This window comes from Ursus arctos, unplaced genomic scaffold (genome assembly GCF_023065955.2).
Source record: "Ursus arctos isolate Adak ecotype North America unplaced genomic scaffold, UrsArc2.0 scaffold_32, whole genome shotgun sequence".
Lineage (NCBI taxonomy): Eukaryota > Metazoa > Chordata > Mammalia > Carnivora > Ursidae > Ursus > Ursus arctos.
The window spans coordinates 3,846,155-3,865,675 of record NW_026623008.1 but is presented as its reverse complement, the minus strand read 5'-3'; the positions used below and the strand labels follow the sequence as shown (position 1 = coordinate 3,865,675).

Genomic DNA, 19,521 nt, shown 5'->3' with positions numbered 1-19,521 from the left:
CCAAATCGCCAGAAGACAAGCAAGGGCTCATCCCACGCAACCCTATGGCAGGGATGTGCCCTGGTCACACATGAGATGGTTCTTGAATCCAATATCTACCTACTTGTCTTCTAGTTACCTTTGAATTATAACAAGTAATGCTGGGTTTCTCTTTATCACAGGGGCAGCAAGCAAGCTTCATTTCAAAATAAGCTTATTTAAGAAAAAAACTTTAACTGACTAAAAGAAAAAATATAAACTCAGAAATAGGGCTGGTAATGTGCACGCATGACCCAAATCCAAAGATGGAAGGACAGTGACCGCAGCGTGGGAAATCTTGCCAAAGACAGAGAGACAGAGAGCGGAGCGCGAGAGCATGTCCCTGACATCCCGGCAGAGTCTCATCCCAGCAATCCCAGGAAAAGGCGTGTAGACTACAGAGCAGAACCCCAGGGCAAATGTGCATTCCAGGACATCATGCAGTTCTTGCTTTCCTTTGAAACTAATTTTACATCCCCTTTTGTGAAAGGGTGTCAGGGTCGCTCATTTTACAGGAAGTGTATCAAGAGAATCTGGGGAGAGACCAGAACCCTGGCGGACGGTGTGTTCCAGGCCAGCCCTGGTGAGAAGCTCTGGGGGGCGGAGTGTCTAGGCATAGGAAGCACATCTGAAGGATGTGTGTGCATGCGTGTACGTACACACACAGGCACACACATTCACACATGCATGCACACACACAGGCCCACTGCACCTACCAGCCAAGTGGCCCACAGTCTGGTGTCACTCATGTATGCAGAGATGCTGGGGAAAGTCCTGTCCTCACACAGGCCAGATGCTCTACCCCACTCAGGCCAGGTGGGCCGTGCTGAGCTCCCACGTGTGGAAGGCACTGCTATCCCAGGCCACCCCTTGGGCTGCCTCTTGCTGCTCTAAAAAGCAGATGCCAACAGGGCAGGTGAAGACCAAGAGTTCCGGATCACCACAGGGGTGTTGGGGGGCCAGAAGGACCGGAGAACCACACAATGCCACCTAGATCCTCGGGCTTATCTTCGGGGGAAGTGAACATCTAGCTACGGCACATTTCAAACAGATTCAGAGAACATGTCCCACACTTCTGGAGGGAGGCAGGGGAGCTGGACTGGTTCCTACCTTCCTGGGGTTGAAGTGTACCCAGGGGCACTTTTGCTTTCTTCCCTCTGGGCCCCGGCACTGGCCCAGTTCCTGTCTCTACAGCTCTTGATGCAGCCACTCCCAGAGGAACTGGCAGGGCTGCCCCAGTGCCTCCCTCTGGGGAGTCAGGCCACAATCAAAGCCACAGGCATCTCCCCACTAGGGAGCCCAAAACCTGAGTCCCCAAGGGGCAGCCCCTCCTCCATGGCTCAAGGGGAGATAATGGTCACACACAGCATGAGATCACGGGGCTGGGCAGGGAGCATTTCTGCTGGTCTGGTCCTTCAGAGAGAAGAGGTTCTTAAAGATTATGAATGGGGAGCGAGGGAGATCTGTCCCTGGTGCTGGCCGTCCTGCAGGGGGTGGGGGCGCTGCTTCCTGCAGCAGGGCTATACTAGGACAGCATTTCCCTCGTGAAACCCAAGCCCTGCCCTTCACACCGAGTAGAAAATCTGCAGGTCTTAATGGCTCACCTCCAGGATTCCCTCCTCACTGGTGCGAATGGGGGGATGCTGGGTGAGGCAGCAGCTCCCTCGGGGGCAGCCATGCAATCCCGGGGGACTCCAGGCAGTACCCTTAGGCTGCACTGAGCTGAGGGTACCCTGTGGCCACCCTGGCTGCAGCATCTCCAGCCCCTCCCGTGCGGCTGCAGTGACGCGAGTACCTGGCTGGCGCATCAGAGATGGACCATCTGCATCCACCTCTGAGTGGGGTAATCAATGAACCAAGGGGCTAGCCACCACCCCACCCCCCAGCCCCCTGTGATGGCAAGTGTCCTTGGGGAGGGCCTGGCTTTCCCCGCTCATTTTGGGACATCCACGAGAGAGCATAAAGAAACGCTGTCTCCTCTCGAAAAGGACCGAAGTCCTAACTGAGCCAAGGCAGGAAAACAGAGTTCCAGGAATGAGAAGAAAATAAGCAAGCCGCGATCACTCATTACTGCATCTCGCAGCCTGACTCAGCAGTCAGAGCAGCTGACACAGGAGGGAGCCGAGGTGGCCCAGCTCCACGGATGGATGGAGCTGCTCCAAGCTTCCCGGGCAGAGGGGTGGCTTTTAACCACTTACACCCCAGGATGGGAGGAGGAGGGAGGCCAGCATCCTGGTGTTCCCCGATGCGCCATCTCAGAGATAGTCTGCCCATGTGAAGTGGCCATGCTGCCATCGTCTTGTGCTACCAAGCAGTCCCTGGACACTGGGCCCTCCCCCAGGTGTGGCTGGGGTCTCTTCCTCTCCGAAGCCCGGCATGAACCCACATGCTGGGTGGGGGGATTCCCCATGCAGCGACCGACCGGGCAGTGCGGCCTGCTTGGGGAGCGGGGGGGTGCTGCCATCTCAATGGCTGATTTGAGTTTCTGCAGCAACATGGGGGTGGGAGGTGGGGGGTGGGGAGGTAAGGCTGGTCCTGGGCTGTGGTGATGGGAGCTGCCCATTTCTGGCCAGCCCCGCACCGGGACACTCTGGCTTAGATCATGTGCTTAGCATCATGCCTGGCAGAGCTTCCGGCTGGCTGTCCACACTGATTCTGGGCTGACTGCACACACAGGGGGTGCAGGATCCCTGGACAGCAGCTCTTATCCTCGCACTTTAGATGTATTTCAACAGCGACCCTTAGAAGTTGGGGGGACAGATCCTGGTTCCAGTTGCAGAGGGGAATCAGGCTGAGAAGAATGCTGGCCGAGCAGCATGTCTGACAGATCTGGGAACCCCTAAAGTCTGTAGCACAAACCTGCCCCTGCCAGGGGGAGGCACAGGCTGGCATCCTGAGTGCCTCCTATCCACCCTTCATGGGACACATGGCCCCATCTTACCTGCTCATCCTGTCACCCTCAGGTGAGCTCCCACACCCTCTCCAGGCTGCTGAGCCACTGCTGAGCCAAGACTGGGGGGGAGGGGTCTACCTTCTAAGTATAGTAGCAGCTGTGGCTGGGGGAGACCCCATCCTTGAGAGTGCAAAGCCCCAGCGTGGGTATAACTGTGGTCCTTTGACATGACACTGTTTACCCCCACTCCGGCATCCTTGTGGACTCTCACCCCCAGCCCGCAACCCTTGAAGTGCAATCCTTGCCAAGGGGAAAATTAGCAGCAGACTAGAAAGAAAGTCACAGAACCCTCTGGAGGACTTTCTAGACGTCGAAGTATTAATCCCTGGGACCTGTGACTATGACCTTAGATGGTAAAAGGGTCTTTGCAGATGTAATTAAGGTAAGGACCCAGAGATGAGGTCACCCTGGATTGGTGGGGCTGGGAGCCCTAAATCCAATGACAAGTGTCCTACGAAGAGAAGAGGCTGCTGACAAGGAAGGAAGGGGATGTGAAGGTGGAGGCGGATGACATGTCCACAAACCAGGGAATACGGAGAATCGCCAGCAGTACCAGGAGCGCGGAGAGAGGCCTGAGCAGGCTGGAGCCTCTGAAGGGAGCCAGCTCTGCCCACACCTTGATTCCAGACGTCTAGCCTCCAGGGCTGGGAGAGGATCAATATGGCTGTTTCGAGCTACCCTGTTTATGGTGATTTGTTCGGGTAGCCCTGGGGAACTAACGTACCCACCCAACCTTTTAAACCCTGCAGTGTCAGCAGGCTGTATGGGAGGCAGGGGAACAGCCTTCTCTCGGGGGGAAGAACCCCTTTTGGAGGGGTGCCTGGAGCCCTGGGTCTCCAGCCCTGGCTTAGCTCCACACCTTGGTGGAGAGGGGGAGTCTGCAGGGATATTTCTGTAGTTCTCCCTGCATTAGCATCTGTGAGCAGGCTCCTGGGGCTCTCCATGCTCCCCCGGGACGGTAAGAATAAATAACAAACGGTTTCAAAGAGGATTACGTCCCAGCACCACATGATGGAGGCATGAAAGATTAATATCTTGCCTGGGCAGCTCCACACTAGCAGTTTGAAAGCCAGCTCTACCCCACCACATCCATTAGAGGCTCTGAATGAAAAGCTGTGCACAAGACAGCCACAGGCACTGAACCTTTGCAATCCTAATTAACAGAAAAATGTATTCTTAAATGAAAATACTCATTGCTCGAGAGGTTACGATGAAGCTACTCCACTGAGCTGTCGCTACTTCTGGGGTCCACGGTCTTCTGGGCAAACAACTGGGGTAATACAGGCCCACAGCCCAGGACCCAGAAGTCCTACTTATAAATGTACCCTAAAGGCTCAAGAGAGCAAATGAACTTAGATGCACACACATCCCTACAGCTGCAAAGTCCCTAAGGAAATGACGTTTAAGTGGATGATGGGGAAAACTATAGGATATAACGTGGTTGCTCGTAGTGACCATTGCTCCATTTGGGAAAGCGCTCGTGAATGAGAAATGTGGAGAGCACCCATGTCTCTGCCAGCAGAAGGGAAAGCAGAGGTGAGTGGGGAGGGGTCCCTTCTCCCGACTACACTACTCCTGCTTCAGATTCAACCCCCCTTTCTGGTGCAGGGGGCCCGTGGGCACCGGGCAGGGAAAGGCTCCAGTGGCAACATGGGAATCCCACAGGGGGTTCTGTCAGCACTGCTCCTCACCAGTGTTTCCCCTTAGAGGGGATCCTGATTACCCAGGCCCAGGAGTGAGGCCAGGAGTGTGCATCTGCCCTGCTAATGAGGTTGGTCTGGGACACGGGATCGAGAGTCCTCTGAGGTCATGGTCTAGCTCTGTCCTCTCGTTGCATGACCCGAGGGAAGGCAGAGTGTCCGTTCGCTTCCCCCACCCCTGTGAAGAGCAGAGGATCATATTACCTCATATTACCTAATCCCGGGGTGGCTGGAGGATTAAGAGTAAATGCAGGCCAGGTTTAAGCAGGGGTCTGACAAAGAGCAGATCTGCTATGGGACAAATGACAGCTCTGGTACAAATAATGACAGTGACGGCAAGCATAGCTGCTATCATTCTCACCATTAACTCCATCGTCATCACCATCATCACTGTTGTCATCATCGTCTTCACCACAACCATCCCCACCCTCATCATCATCATCTTCACCACCACCATCACCACTATTATCATCATCACATTATCACCATGACCACCATCCCCATATTCATCACCACCACCATCCCCACCCTCAACATCATCACCATCCCCACCCTCATCATCATCACCATCAATACCACCACTACCACCATCATGATCACCACCGTCCCCATCACCATTGTCCCTTTCCCCATCAGCACCACCAACATCCCCATCCCCATCATCATCATCACCGCCATCCCCATCAACACCACCAACATCCCCACTGCCATCCCATCATCATCACCAACATCCCCACCCATCATCATCACCACCACCACCCCCATCATCATCATCATCACCACCACCACCCCCATCATCACCACCACCCCCATCATCATCATCATCACCACCACCACCCCCATCATCATCATCATCATCACCACCACCACCCCCATCATCACCACCACCATCCCCATCATCACCGCCACCACCATGCCCACCCCCATCATCATCACCACCACCATGCCCATCACCACTGTCCCCTTCCCCATCAGCACCACCACCATGCCCATCCCCATCATCATCATCACCGCCATCCCCATCATCACCACCAACATCCCCACCCCCATCATCATCATCACCACCACCACCCCCATCATCATCATCACCACCACCACCATCATCACCCTCATCATCATCACCACCACCTCCATCCCCATTACCACTGTCCCCTTCCCCATCATCACCACCACCATCCCCATCATCACCGCCACCACCATGCCCATCACCACTGTCCCCTTCCCTATTTTCACCATCATCATCACCACCATCATCGCCACCATCATCCCCACCGCCATCATCATCATCGTCATCACCACCATCCCCACCCCCATCATCACCACCCCCATCATCGTCATCATCACCACCATCACCCCACCTCCATCACCACCAGTATCATCATCATCATCATCATCTTCCAGCTTCACATGAAGTGCCTGCTCTTTCTCATAGCGGGGCAAAAGGCTTTCAGCTGTTCAGGCTTTCCCCTGGCGGCTCCCAGCTCCCCTACAAATATGCTCATGGGACCATGGCCTTCTCGGCCTGCCACCTGGGACCACTCAATCTGAATGCCCTTGGATGGTTTCTGCAGTTGGGAGGAGTTATCTCTGCATAATTAAGCAGCTTGGCTGTATAAACATGAGTGGCATCCTGGCTGCTAGGCACTGAACATGTGGTCTGTCCAGGAATCTGAGGGGCTGTAGGACAGAGGCCGTCCGTTCAGAGGCCAGGCGGCTGGGAGGCTGTGCTTCTGGCCTGTGATGCCAGCCGAGGACCACAGTCCCCACCTGCTGCCGCTTCTGGCTGGGTGCCAGGCCCCAGAGGCCATGGCTGCCCTGACCTCCCTGGGGCACTGCCTGTAGTTCAGGCTGTGCCAGGATCGGGCCCTGGATCTGCTGCTGGGGAAGACACTCTGGGGAGACCCACTGGCGGGTAGCCAGCATGGGGGAGATGAAATCAGGGAGTGTGCAGTGGGGGTGGCCTTTGTCTGCCCCAGGGAGCCCGGGCTTGGTCCCATGGCTTCAGCTTAAGGACCCAAAGCTCACGAGGTGGTGAATGCACTGCAGGTCAGCTCCTCCAAGCGGGGCCTCTGGAGGTTCCCAGGGGGAGGAGTGGGCAGAAGGGGAGCCCAAGGAGCAGTCCTGGCCGAGGACGCGACTTCATGCCTGAGCCGGGCCACAAAAAGACCTGTGGACTCATCTGGACAGTGGCATTTACCTCTCTCTGCAGCTGAGCCTGGGGCATGGACGCTCTGAGGGAGTTGGGTGGCGAGGCTAGCCTCCGAGGCGTGCAGTGTGCTGGCTTCAAAGGACTGTGCACACTGAGGAGTCTCGGAGGCAGCTGGGGCCAGGCAAGTGCACTCAAGGTCCGGGGCGGGCGGGCAGGGTGATGCCCCTGGCCCTGTCCCTTGCACTAGCAAGTTCAGCAATACATACAGGGACACGAACATTTCCCTGGGGGACCAGGCACAGGCTGTCTGGCTCAGGAAGTGGGGAGGCCTGGGTTGAGGAGGCAAGAGTCCCCTCCACGATGGGTGTGCCCCTCCTCTAAAGACAATCCTATGCAGGGAGCAGGGTGCTAGGGACCGTTGCCCAAGGTTTGGTTTCTGTCCCGAGGATTCCCTGCTCTGACCATTCTGAGTCAGGCGGCAGCCATGCAGTCTGTGGGCTGTGCTTCCACACCCTTCCCAGTTTGGCAGAGTGTGCCTCCGACTGGGTGAACAGGAGATCCATGTGCCATTGCCTCCCGTGTGCGGCTTTCTGGGAAAGTCCACTGTACTGGGTGGTTGCCGAGAGCCTGCTTCTGGTGTGTGTGTCTGCGGGCTGAGCTGGGGGGCTGGAGCGGTGATGAGGCAGACATGCCCCATCCTCATGGGCACATAGTCTGGGAGGGACCAGACACCAGCAACAGTGAGGACTGTGGTGTGCAGGGAGACCTCCAGAATGTTGTAAGAGGGCTCAGGGAGCCCACACAGGCCGGCGGTCAAGCGCAGCACTGAGACCCCACCCAGCTCTGCCAACAAGTAGGGTTCCTCCCCGAGCCTCGGTTCCTTCTCTCTAAAATCAAGTCGCTGGGCTACAGGGCAGCAGAGTGAAAAAGGAGCCTGACGGGACCTTCTTGAGGCCCCACCCCCCCCGGCCGGAGAAGTGATGCCAAATGCAATAAAGCTCTGAATCAGTTAGATGCCTGCTCACCGGGGGGCTGCTTCAGAGAGCAGGGATTCCGCCTGAGCTGGGGTCAGGTGCCCTCCCATCCCCTTGAAGGGCTGGCAGAAGGCTCCTTTGGCCTGTGATGTCTTTGCTTGCAGAGCACTGGGTGAGAGCCTGGGGCTGCACCTGCTGCCCCCTCTCCTACTGCTCACACAGGCTGCTCCCCAGGGACCCACATGGGCCTACCATGGGGCCCAGCCAGGCCCTCAGCACCCATACGGCCCGGCAGGTGGCTGGGCACCTCCAGCAGTTCCCTACTGGTTACCATGGTTACCAGGCTGCAGGAGGGTGGGGAGAAACCCTCTTTTCCTCAGCCCTTTCAGTGGCACCCTGTGGGCTTTGCCAGAACCTTCCAACCATGGGTGAGGCAGGGAGCGAGGGCCCAGCCCAGCACACAGGTTCTGTGAGTGTGTGTGTTTGGGAAGGCGGTGTGGCTATGGCAGTCAGAGCAGCTCGGGGCTCCCTGAGGGATTCACAGGGCAGGGCTGGGCGGCTCGTGGGACCTGGTTGGCTTCCCTCTCCCCAAGCTGCATGACTGACCCAGCTCAGCCCCACAGAGGAGGCAGGAGACATCTTCTAAAGATGAGCAGTCCCAGAGTCCTTCCCCGAGGTGACCCCAGTACCCCTCGCTGTCTCTGCACTTGCTGCACGCAGCTCTCCCTGCCCAGAACGCTGCCCGGCCCCATCTCCCCCTGACACTCACAGTAGCCCTGCCAGCTTCAGGCTGGGCTGCAGCCTCTCCTCTTTCCCTGACCATGCAGGATGCACACGCAGGTGGCGCCTGCCTGGCCTGCAGACACTGCTGTTGTGGCCCAAGTGGTACCTCCACGCTCTGGACCCCACGACTTCCCCCCACTGACTGCGACCTCATCTGCACCTCTCTGGGGCAGTGAAGGAATGGCTGAGTCCCCAGCACAGGCCTCACCTGCACAAAGCCAGGGCTGGGGGCACGAGGCTCTTACCTGCAGCCACAGACCCTCGGGCTGCAACATGACGGGTCTTATCCAAACAAATCCTTTTGTTAGAACAGTGGGTCCACATCCCATGGGAGATGGTCTGCACGCCCTGGGGGCCTCTCCTACACCCATCTTTCAGGATAAAGGAAAAGCACAGCGAGGCAGCATCCCTGGCTGGTCCCCAGACACCCCTGGCTCCCCTTTCTCAACCTGCGGATGTAAACGGGGAAGTCAGTGTGTGTGCCTGTGGCCCTGTAGAAAGGTAGTGATTTTCAGTTGGGGTTTGCAATTCCTGTTCTGGGCATTGTATGTCTTTTGCAGGAGCAAAGGGACAGAGATGGCTCTGGGCCTCCTGTCCCTGACATCTGAACACCTCCTGGCCAGGGTGACTAAAAATACCTTCTCATTGAGAGGGAAAGGCAATACCTCCTGGCAGGGGGAGGGGGTGGAGAGGAAGCCTTGAGCAGAGGGGGGAGAGAGGCCACGGAGATGGGGGAGGGGAGATGCCACAGGCTAAGAGCCTCTGCGGAGCTCCAGCTTCCTGCACACCCACTCACACAAGCGCCCGGACCGTCAGCATCTCGCAGCCAAAGCTCATTCCAAGAGGACCCGGACACTAGTAACAACAGCATCTTGCCATGCTTGTCAAGACAACAGCACGAGTTGAGTTTCGAAGACAAAAGTGTAGCAGGTCATTCCAGTAACACGTGGGCCTCCTCTTTTGCTGAGAATTGAGGAAATCCCAGCGAAGCCCTTCTCATCGGGACCTGTGATGATCAAAGCTTCCTTGTGCGCTGCCTTAAGGAGAAGCGAAAGCGGGAAGTTCACCAGTAAACAGAACAAGCTGGGAAGTGTTTCTCAGAGTGGGGTTCCCCGAACCCCCGGACCGGGGCCGGCAGAAGACGGAGCTCGCTGAGCCGCTCCGGACCCTTGGGAGACTGCTTTCGGGCACCAGTCCCTGTGGTTCTGGGCGCGTGCGCCCACGGCTCAGGACGGCCCGGCATGTCTGGGGCCCCGGAGCCTCCATGCTCCCTGCTCTGTAGGCAGAGCTGCCAGCGAAGGTGGGGCATCAGAATCCACCCTCCCAGGTTTGTGCCTTCTAGTTATTTCTAACTCGCCTCCACCTAGAAGGGGTGGGGGGGCACTACTTCCAGACAGCCCCGCCACCACAGAGCGTTCAGGATACCAAGGCCCCCAGGCAGAATTCTAGATCCTTCTGCCCTTGGCTGCACGTGACAGCTTGTGGACATCAGGGCTGGAGTTTGCTCTGAAAGATCACACGGCTGCCAAGGGAGGGAACAGGAAGACGTGCTGCGGTGAAGGGGGGGGTGTGCTCAGAGGGTGGCTCAGCAGCCCCCCCAGGGCCTGTGGGCTGCTGCGTGGGTATGCAGGTGTGCAGCGGCCTGGCCCTCCAGGAGGCTGAGGTGAGGGAGGACAGGGCAAGGCGTGTCCCCCCAGTCACCAGGAGGCTCTTCTCTACGGACAAATGGCCACAGGACCGCCCTCCCCACCCTCCACAAAAGCAGCTGGCTGGGCTCTCCCAGGCTGTTCCCCAAGAACAGGCAGCCCATTCTGAGGAGTCCTGAGGAGGATCATAAAGTCACTCAAAAGGCGACCGGAGTCACCGCGCGAGCTTTCTGGGGAGCCACTTGGGCTCCAGGTAGGGCGATCGTCTGGGGTCAGTTGGTGACTGGAAGTGGCGGGTGAGGGGGTAGACGACACTGACTGGGCATCCCCGAGGAGCCAGGGATTGTCCCTATACTCGGACTCACATGGTCTCGTTTTGCCAATCCAGAAACAGGGAGGCCCAAGAATGAAGCCAGGTGGCTGGCAAGGTGAGAGCCAGAGACTGAGGGAGACATAGAGTGAACTCCCCACCACGGTCCATGGGCCAGACTGGTGACACAGAGCCCTGTGGAAAGACCTGGTGTTGAGGGGACCCGAGGAGCTGCTCATTTACTGTGGAAACTGGCCCAGTGATGACCCGTTTGCTGGTTTGTCTTGAACTCTGGGCAAGAATTTGAGAAAAAAGGCGTGCCTGGCTTTCAGCCTCCAGTTGCACGACAGACCTCAGCTGCCCAGCAGTCAGGGCCCAAGATGTCCACGGGGGAGATGCCCTGAGTCTGCAGCATGCGGGCCAAGCTGAGGGAGACAGGTCCCCTCTCTGCTTCTTCTCTTGCCCCAATCCCACTTTCTCTGTACCCCGCAAGGCATGAGAGCCGAGGCTGCAGGTGCCTGTGATGGGGTGAGAGAGAAGTGGGCTGCCTGCAAGGAGGAAGGTCAAGGAAGGCAGGTGCCAGGGATGTGGGCCAGTGTTGCAGGGCTCGGCTCTGCTACAGGGGACACACCCACCCACACACACGCCTGAGGTCTCCAGGGTTAAGTATGTGGCCATCTGGCAGAGCATGGAAGGCCTCCTGAGACCCCGTCCTGCAGGTCTATGAGTTAGAAAGTCAGGTGTGTGGTCATGGGGCGCCCTCAGGCTGGGGGGCACTGGGCCCAGAGCTCATCCGGGGTATACAGGGACAGAAAGGCCAGCCCTCAGCTGAGCCCCACAGGAAGTGGCAAAGAGTAAGAAGACACAGCAGGTGCTCGCACTCACCTGGCAGGGAGGCTCTCCTACCTGCCAAGGGCAGGCTGAATGGAAAGCCCTGAGCTACCCCACAGCTGACAGCATGACCAGGGGGGTCAAGTGCCCACCTGGCCCAGTGTGTGCTCTCTCCTGGGGAGGCCCTGTTCTCTTTCCCTCCTCTGAAGTGGCTGAGCCAAGAGAGTACTGCCAAGGACCACCTCTCCTCACAGAGTTGCCCCCGAGAAAGGGAGGGCACGGAGCGAGGAGAGAGCTGAGTGTGTTGGGCTTCCCTTCGTGAAAAAGTTGGATTTCCATGTCCCTTGGGAGCTGGGATTGAGCCCTGACCCTCCTGTGCATCTAAGACTCATCTGTGAGTGAGTGTGTGTGGGATTTCTGGAGCTTGGTGGGACAGGGAGGTGGTACCTGTCTCAGAGTCCTGGCACAGTAGGAACAGAATCAAGTGTCCTTAGGAGCTAGGGAGGCTGGATCAGTCTCTCCACCACTCTGTGTCTCAGTTTCCCCATTCAGGCTACCCAGCCCACTCTGCAGGGTTATTTACAAGGACCCATCATGGAGCAAGGTTTAAAGTGCAGGCCCAGCATGACCTGAGTGTCTTCTCCCCTTTCATCTGGCCCAGTGCCTTGGCCCCCTGCCATCTCTTTGATGATATCCCTGGAAGCATGGCACCCTTGCTCTGGGGACCTACCAGGCTGGACAGGATGGTATCACCAGAATTCTCTGTGCTTGATGATATTCCCCCACTCCTAACAGCTCCCCAGTGACTTAGACACACCCCAGGACACTGGTTTCCTACATGCATGTCAGCAACGTCTCCAGAGTGGCCTTCCCAAAGGGCAGCCAAACCCGATGGTTGGGCACATCCACAGGGTGCTGGCATCCTCCAACTGAGAGAGTCAAAGAAGTGACCTGAACTGCCATTAGTGGGATGCAAAGGGTCTATCTGGGTTCCGCCCCTGCCCCTGAGTGACCTTGGAGAAGTCTTTGCCTCTGGGCTTCCATGGACTCCTTTGTAGGGGGAAGACCGCCAAGACCTTTTGCCTCTATGAGGCGAGATCTCTTGGCTGCTGGGAGAGGGGATGGAGGGAGGCACCGTGTCTCTGGCCCTAGACACCATCAAACATGGTCTTTCCCAAATGCTGCCTGCAGCTGCCACTGTCCGGCCCTGTCATCCAGGGACTCCAGGAAACCACTCTTGCTCTGGGACCTTTGCTGACATGAAGGTCACCGAGACTTCTGTTAAGGACTAAATACGTGCTGTTTTCAGCCAGAGTCCCCAGAAACGAAACATGTTACACAGGTTCTAGCAATGAGGAGGCCTTCCTTTGCCACACGCCGTGCTGTCCAGTTGCCATGGGCCCAGTACCAACAAACAGGAGAGTCTGGAGGGGGCCCCCTCCCTCTGAGCCCCTACCGGAAACTGCCAAATCAAAACTTGTGCCACTCACTTCCTCCTGAATCATTTGAGGTTTAGAAGATCATTGAAAAAATAAAGGAAAGAAAGAAAGCCAGCCCCACAGGGTGAGGCTTCTCAAGCTGTCCCATCCACAGCACTCACTCGCCCCTCAGACCTCCCAGTGCCCACGGCCGGCTGTGACCCTTACAAGGCAAGAAGTGGTGTCCCATCTTTCCACACTTGCAGTGTGCAATTGTTTGGGGCCCATTTCTTCCCATCCAGGCTCCACATCTAGACCCCAAAGGGTTTTCAGCACAAAACCTGGGTTTCACATTTTTCATGACCCCCAACCCCCACGGCCTGGCTCAGTTCCGGGGGGTGCTGAGCAGTGCCTACAGTGTCTGGCAACTGGCAGGGTAGAGAGAAACAAAAGCATCTGGACCCAGTTCTATATGGGATGCCTCCCCCAGGTTGCTTTCCAGGCAGGAAGGTGCGGTAGCTCAAACACCATCAGTGCCATTGAGGCTAGGTGTGGACCTGGATTGTTCTAAAGGACACAACCTAGGGAGCCAATGCCCTCCGGGCCCCCGCTGAGACAGCACATGGGCAGGAGCCCAGGGACCGCACATGAGCCTGGCTCTGCAGGTGGATGCTTTTCCAAGCAACAATCAGGAGGGCAGATGGGACTCCCCACACACAGGTCCCCAAACCCTGCAATGTGTTAGCAGAGTGGGAGCTTGCTCTTGGTACTGGAAGGGGGATGGCGTTTTTGAGGGGGAGGAGAAGTTGCAGAGAAAGAAGAAATCCTGAAACGACAGAGAGTGGGACAGCTGTGGCTTGAACTTGGTGTTCTTACTTCTTGGATGTGGATGTATTAATTTCCATAAATGCTAATAGACCATTTCCCCAAGAGCTATTACTTATGTCATCTCCCCTTGGATGCGGTTCAACACAGGACAAATGACAGGGAGAGAAGGCAGCCCCCACTGGCCAGTCCCCTGCTCCCCATCCCTGTCGCCACCAGGGAACTCAGGTCTGTTTCCTGAGGTGGCTACGGTAACCAACTGCGGGGTCAAGACCCCCAGCCTTCAGCCGCAAAGCCGAGTCCTCTCATGCCAGGAAGCAAAGAAAGTTACCAACCCCAAAAATGCTGAATCACAAAGTGAGGTTGAGCAGGAAAGTGGGGGTGGGGTGTGGAGGGTGATGGTGGCCAGGAAGGGAGGCAGGAAAGGGTGCTAAGGGGCTTCCCACTTGGAGCCCCCCAGGACGCTCTAGGCAAAGCACAGTCCTCTGCGGGATTCCCCAGGACCAATGCCAGGAGGAGCAGAGCCAGGGTGCGCCTGGGTGGGAGGGTGGCAAGGTGGGCAGGTACACGGGCTGCTGCCACTGCAGCAGGAAGCAGTGCAGCTGCTGGGTCTCTGCGTCCTGCGGGAGCAGCAGCAGGTAGGGAGGCAGGGAGAGAAGAGAAGCTGAAGATGGGGAAGGGGCGCAAGGACGGGGTTGCGTGGGGTTGGGTGTGTAGGTAGCCAGAGGAACTGGTGCACGAAGGAAGAAGTGCCAAGGTCCTGGAGACCAGCAAGGTGGAGGGAGAGCGTCCACAGGAACAGATGTAGGGGCTGGGAGCAGAATGGAGGGGAGGATGGGGACAGGGATCAGGAGCGAGAGGCAGGGTGAGCCTTCAGGAGCAACAAGGAGGCGAGATGGGGAAGTCCGTGACCACGCGAGCTCGGATGGGGCTGCGCAGAGGCCGGGAGAGGGGATGGGAAGGGGGATGGGGCAAGGGGAGGCGAGGCTGCGGGAAGGGGAGGTGGCAGAGATGGGGAAGAATGCACGGCGACGAGGGGAGGGATGAAGTTTGGGGCAGGGGTCGGGGATGGGAGCTGAAAGGTCGGGCGGGATGGGGGAAGGGAGATGATGGAGAAGGAGGTGAGCCGGCTGGAGAGGAGGTGAGGACGGAGGCGGGCGCGGGGACGCGCTGTGGAAGAGGAGATGGAGATTCAGCGCGGGCCTCGCGGGTGCCCGCCGCCGCTCTCTCGGCGCACGGCGGTGGACAGCGCGGCCCGCCGGGGTCCCCCCTCACTTACCTGGGGGGCTCCAGCTCCGAATCCTGTGCCCCGCTCCGGATCTTCCTTCCCGCCCTGCCCCGGCGACTTTAGCGCCCCCGAATCCCGCTCGCTTGGCCAGGTTCCGCCTGCAGCATCTTCACCTCGTGGGACGCCGGAGGCCACGCCTCTACTAGCTTCTCATTGGTTGGCCTTCACGCCAGTCATATTCCAATTGGCTGAGGGGTCGCCAGCTATGCAAATCAGGACGGGACCGCCGGCGCGCCGATTGGCTGGCGCTACGGGAGCGGCGCCTCGGGGCTTTGGCTCGGATTGGTCTCGCGGCCCTGCCAACGACGCTGACGCGGGGCGGGTTCCCGGCCCGGGCGCGCGGCGCGCCGCCTGCCGAGGCTCCTCCCGCGGTGGCGGCCGACCGGGAGACCCTCGGCCGGTCCTCAGCCAGTTACGCTTGCGGCTCCGGCGGGCACCGGCAGGCCGGCGGGGCTCTGGGCGCGTCTTGGGGGCAAGTCCTCGACAGCGTGAGCCTCGGCGGCCGGGATCCGGCCGCGGCGGGCCCGTCTCCTAGGTAACGCCGTCCGCGGCGGGCGGAACCAAGCCGGCTGGCGCCGCGGGGGAGGTTGGACGTGGCCTGCAGCGCAGGGGGCGGACGAGCGGGCCAGGGGCCTCCCGGGCCGGGGGTGGGGGTGCTCCGAGCGGCTCTCCGCGCGGACCGGGTGCCCGCGTCATTCGCATCCCGCCACCGTCTTGACACTCGGCGCGGCCCGGGGTTCCCGTGGGCGTCGGGGGTCCTTGGGGCCCAGCCTGCGCCCTCTGCTCTTGACCCTGCGCCCCTCTACTGCTGCTGGGCTTCAGACGAGCGCGGTGCGGACGGCCTGGGCTTTGCTGAGACCCTGACGTTGGCCCTCCGCACTCGGCGTCCCGCAGCTTTCCCCGGCCGGACCCCAGTGGGGGACCCCAGTGCCTGCGCGTCCTCATCTCCGGCCGGGGGCCTGTCCCCTGCTGGCGCTTCCCCGAGCCGCCGCCCAGTGGAGGTTGCAGGAGGTTCTGTCCGCCCTGCCGGTTCTGTCTGCTTTTGGCCGCTCCCGGAGCCGCTCCCGCCTTCCCTTTCGCTGTCCATCTCGCTGCTTTCCTGACCGGCTTACAGTTGGCCACCTGGGCCCTTCCCGCAGCCCGAATGCTTGCTGTCCTAAGACTTCCTTCGAACTCAGAGGCCCCACCTGTGCTCGTCTCCAGGGCCTGTCTCCATAGAAGACTGCTGCGTTCTCGGACCCACTCCTGTCTTCAGTATTGCTGTGTCCTATGACTGTGGATAGTGAGCTCCACTTCCAACCCAGTCTCCGCCCCAGCTCACTGCACGCTCCACACCTCTTCTGTCGTTTTCATAGATCAGGCCATGGCTTCGTTGTGTGCTAACTTATATCCTGTCTTTCTGCCTCACACCAGATACATTCCATGAGGGCAAGGAGCTTGTCTGCTGTGTTCAGGACGGTTTCTCCAGTACCTGGCACCTGGTAGGTATGCAAGGAGGATTGCTTGAGTGAGGGAGTTCTAGGCAGGGCTTGATTAGACCTCCACTTACTCCCGAAAAAGCTTCCCAAAGCTTTTCAGTCTTAGGCATCCCAGATCTTATTGACTGCTTGGAAGGACGCTTCCCCCTGCCTGCACATCTCCTGCCTCATGGCTCCTGCCCCCCTCTTTCTCTGGGGAACCACGGTTGGTGAGATTTCATCCTGGCTTACCTCTTCAGCGCTGTAGTTCCCTCTCCTCTCCTGCCCACCCCCTCCCCCTCCCCTCCCAAAGGAGACTGAATTAGGCTTGTCTCCCATGTGCTGCTCACACTCACTCCCTTGTCTTTCCCCCACTAGATTTTTAGCTTCTTAAAGACCTGGTATTTGGCAGTCTCCATCATTGTACGCACTGGAACAGAAGAGGAGTGCTGAGCAGAGCCCTCTGGGAGACCTCACAGTCCCCTCCTCCTGTAGATGGGACACAGACACAGGGAGGGCAAGAGACTCCCCTGAAGTCTGAGGACAGCGAGGGTTAGCCTGGGCTCCTCAGAGCCTGTGTCATACTGTAGGCTCTGGGGCCTCTCCTGGCTTTGATTGTAATGGCTTTGAGGCTGGTCATGACCAGCCGTGTGACTTTGACCTGGCCGTTTAACCCGAGTCTCACTGTCCTTGTCTGTGATACTTACCTACACAGTTGTTGGAATAATATACATGAAAAGGTTTGTGAGTGCCCAGCTCACAGTAGGCACTCAGTGAAAGCTGGTGCAGTTTCTTGTGTTGTTTCTCCCTTGGAGAGCTCTTTCTGTGGGCTCAAAGCATGGAGCCCTCCCTGTTTTCTCTTTAGTGTTCATCTAGTCCCGAAGGTCCTTCTGTCCTCCCTCCATAGCATTCTTAAGTCTTCCACAGTGTAATTTAGTTATTTACTTAAACATTAAAAGATTTTCACTGAGAACCTAGCCCTGACCTCACTGAGCTAAGTCTTGCAGGACAACAGAAACGTGGAGCCTCAGGAAGCATGGTGACCTTCTGTGACAGGATCCCTTGTGGGGGAGCAACTGGTGGGGGATGGGGGTGCTCACCCTGAGGAAGGGGCGTTTGATCTAATTCCTGGAGGATGAGTGGGAATTTTCCGGGGTGTGTGTGTGTGTGTGCCGAGGGGGAACCGAGAGGGCATGGTGTCCAGGAGGAATTGTAGCAGGGGCAGAGTGGGGGCAGAGTGGCCGTAGAGGGTTAGAAGGGTCAGGTGGCAGTCAGGTGGGGGTTAGGAGGAAGGGAAGGGAGGGAAAGAGCTCTGTGCCCACCTGGTCTCCCACCCCCGGGAGCCTGTGTCTCAGGTACACTCTCCCTCCATCACCCACTCAGACTGTTGCCGTCCGCCTCCACCTGCCCGGCTGTCTGTTTCTGTTGGGTGGCTGTCCCTTTCAGAAGGGATGCCTTTCCTCCCAGTGTGCGTCCTATTGGTCCAGCCTGGGGCAAGCCTGTGGATATGTTTCCTCTGCCAGGTGGACTAGACCGGAAGTATTCTTTAGCATCTGCCGGCCAAGTCTGGTAGCCAGGGGGAGGGGAGGGCGGTGCTCGGTCAGGAATCAGGGGCAAGTGAGCCAAGTCTGGAACTGCCCACAAAGGAGGCACGGTCCTCATGCTGGGGAGACACCGCGGGTAGCATGCAGAGGCCCCTTCCAGAGGTGACACTTTGCCACAGTGCTCCCGATGCATGAAGGACTTCCTACACAGGAAGTTTCAGTCCTTAATGGCATGCACTTTGTATGAATCAACGTCCCCATTTTATAATGAAAGCCAACAGGAAAACAACATTTCTCTTAAAAAAATGCTTGGGAGTCAACTTTATTGAAACTCCAGATTGATTTCATGAAAGTTTATTGAGTTCTGATGGTGAGCCAGGTACTAAGCACACAGGAATACAGATCCCCTTATGCAAGTGCTTGGCCAGTGGGCAGGTCCGTACAGGACAGGTGGCAAGTGCTGTGACCACGGGAAGCACAGGGGCCATGTGGGCCCAGGAGCTGACCCCCCGGAGCCTCCAAGATGCTCTCCTGGTCAAGTGGCCCTCCTGCTGGGTGTCAGGCCTCTGCTGCTTACAAGTGGTAGACAGCTGTGTGAGTGTCCTGCAGCCCCTCCCTCCTTCACGTCTCTGTCTGCTGTGTGGTCACCTAACCTTTTCTCTGGCCCTCTTGCCTCCTTCTTATAAAGACCCTTGTGACTACATCAGTCCCATCTCTGTAATTCAGGGTACTTTCCCCCACCTTAAGGTCCTTCACTTAATCATGCTCCCAGAGTCCCTTTTGCCACGTGAGGTTGCACATTCACAGGTTCTGGGGATTAGGACAGGGACATCTTTGAGGGCCATTATTTAGCCACCACAGAAAGCCTCCAAGGGCTTTTCTTGGCTCCTGCAACTCCACTCCAGTGGGAATGGGGGCTGTTGTCCATCAGGCTGTCTCCACCTCGAGGTCTGGGTTCTGTTGGCAGGACTCCCCACCCCAATCTCCACCGGTCTGCCCTGGGCTGTCTTTGACCGCCGGCTCTCCCTGGAGTGGCAGGGTAGCCCCTGGGGCTTCAGGCTGGCCTGGGCAGCTCCTGCCCTCCCAGCAGAGACAGTGTCTCCAGAGGGAACTGTGGCTGGAGTCCTGGGGAAGATGATGATTGGCACAGTGTGGGTCACATGTTTATCTTTGAGCCCATCACTAAAGTGCCCTGCCCAAAATTGTGGGCAGCCTTCCCACACGTGGGATTGGGAGGGTCGTTCCTTAAAACAAGGGATATTGAGCAGACAAAAGTAACTCGGAACAAAAGGCGCGCTGCACGTGTGCCTCAGTGCTCACCCGGTGACAGTCCAGATTTGGACGCTGCAGCGTATGCCTGCCTGCAGGGGCTGTGGGGTGTGGGGGCACTCCAGTTGGAGGCAGGGCTCTGTGCCTAGGCCCTCTGGGTGTGGGGGAGCTTTCCAGGCCAATCATGCCCACGCTCTAGGCTCCCTCCACTTCCCACACAGCCTGCAAGGGTGGGGGGTGGCCTGGCTACTCAAAGCCCTCATCTTTTGGGTCCTGTTAGAATTGCCTTTCTCAGACTTTGTGGTCTCGTTCCCCTTTACACTTTAAAAAAATTGTTGAGGACTCCAGAGACCTTC

General features: G+C 58.0%; 2 protein-coding genes across 5 annotated transcripts in view; one reads left to right on the top strand and one right to left on the bottom strand.

The window, feature by feature from the left end:
* Window positions 1-15,030, bottom strand: part of KCNAB2 (potassium voltage-gated channel subfamily A regulatory beta subunit 2) — an 86,265-nt gene extending 71,235 nt beyond the window's left edge. Inside the window, exon 1 of one of the 2 annotated variants that reach the window (XM_044391483.2) lies at window positions 14,887-15,030. The gene's annotated coding sequence lies outside the window, so the exon portion shown is untranslated. The remainder of the gene's footprint in view (window positions 1-14,886) is intronic. The other variant, XM_057305422.1, reaches the window with a different exon arrangement.
* Window positions 15,031-15,223: 193 nt separating this feature from the next.
* The window catches only part of NPHP4 (nephrocystin 4), a 114,240-nt gene continuing 109,942 nt past the window's right edge, over window positions 15,224-19,521 (top strand). For 2 of the 3 annotated variants that reach the window (XM_048222046.2, XM_057305414.1), the window contains exons 1-2: window positions 15,224-15,430; window positions 16,309-16,376. The gene's annotated coding sequence lies outside the window, so the exon portion shown is untranslated. The remainder of the gene's footprint in view (window positions 15,431-16,308; window positions 16,377-19,521) is intronic. The other variant, XM_044391420.3, reaches the window with a different exon arrangement.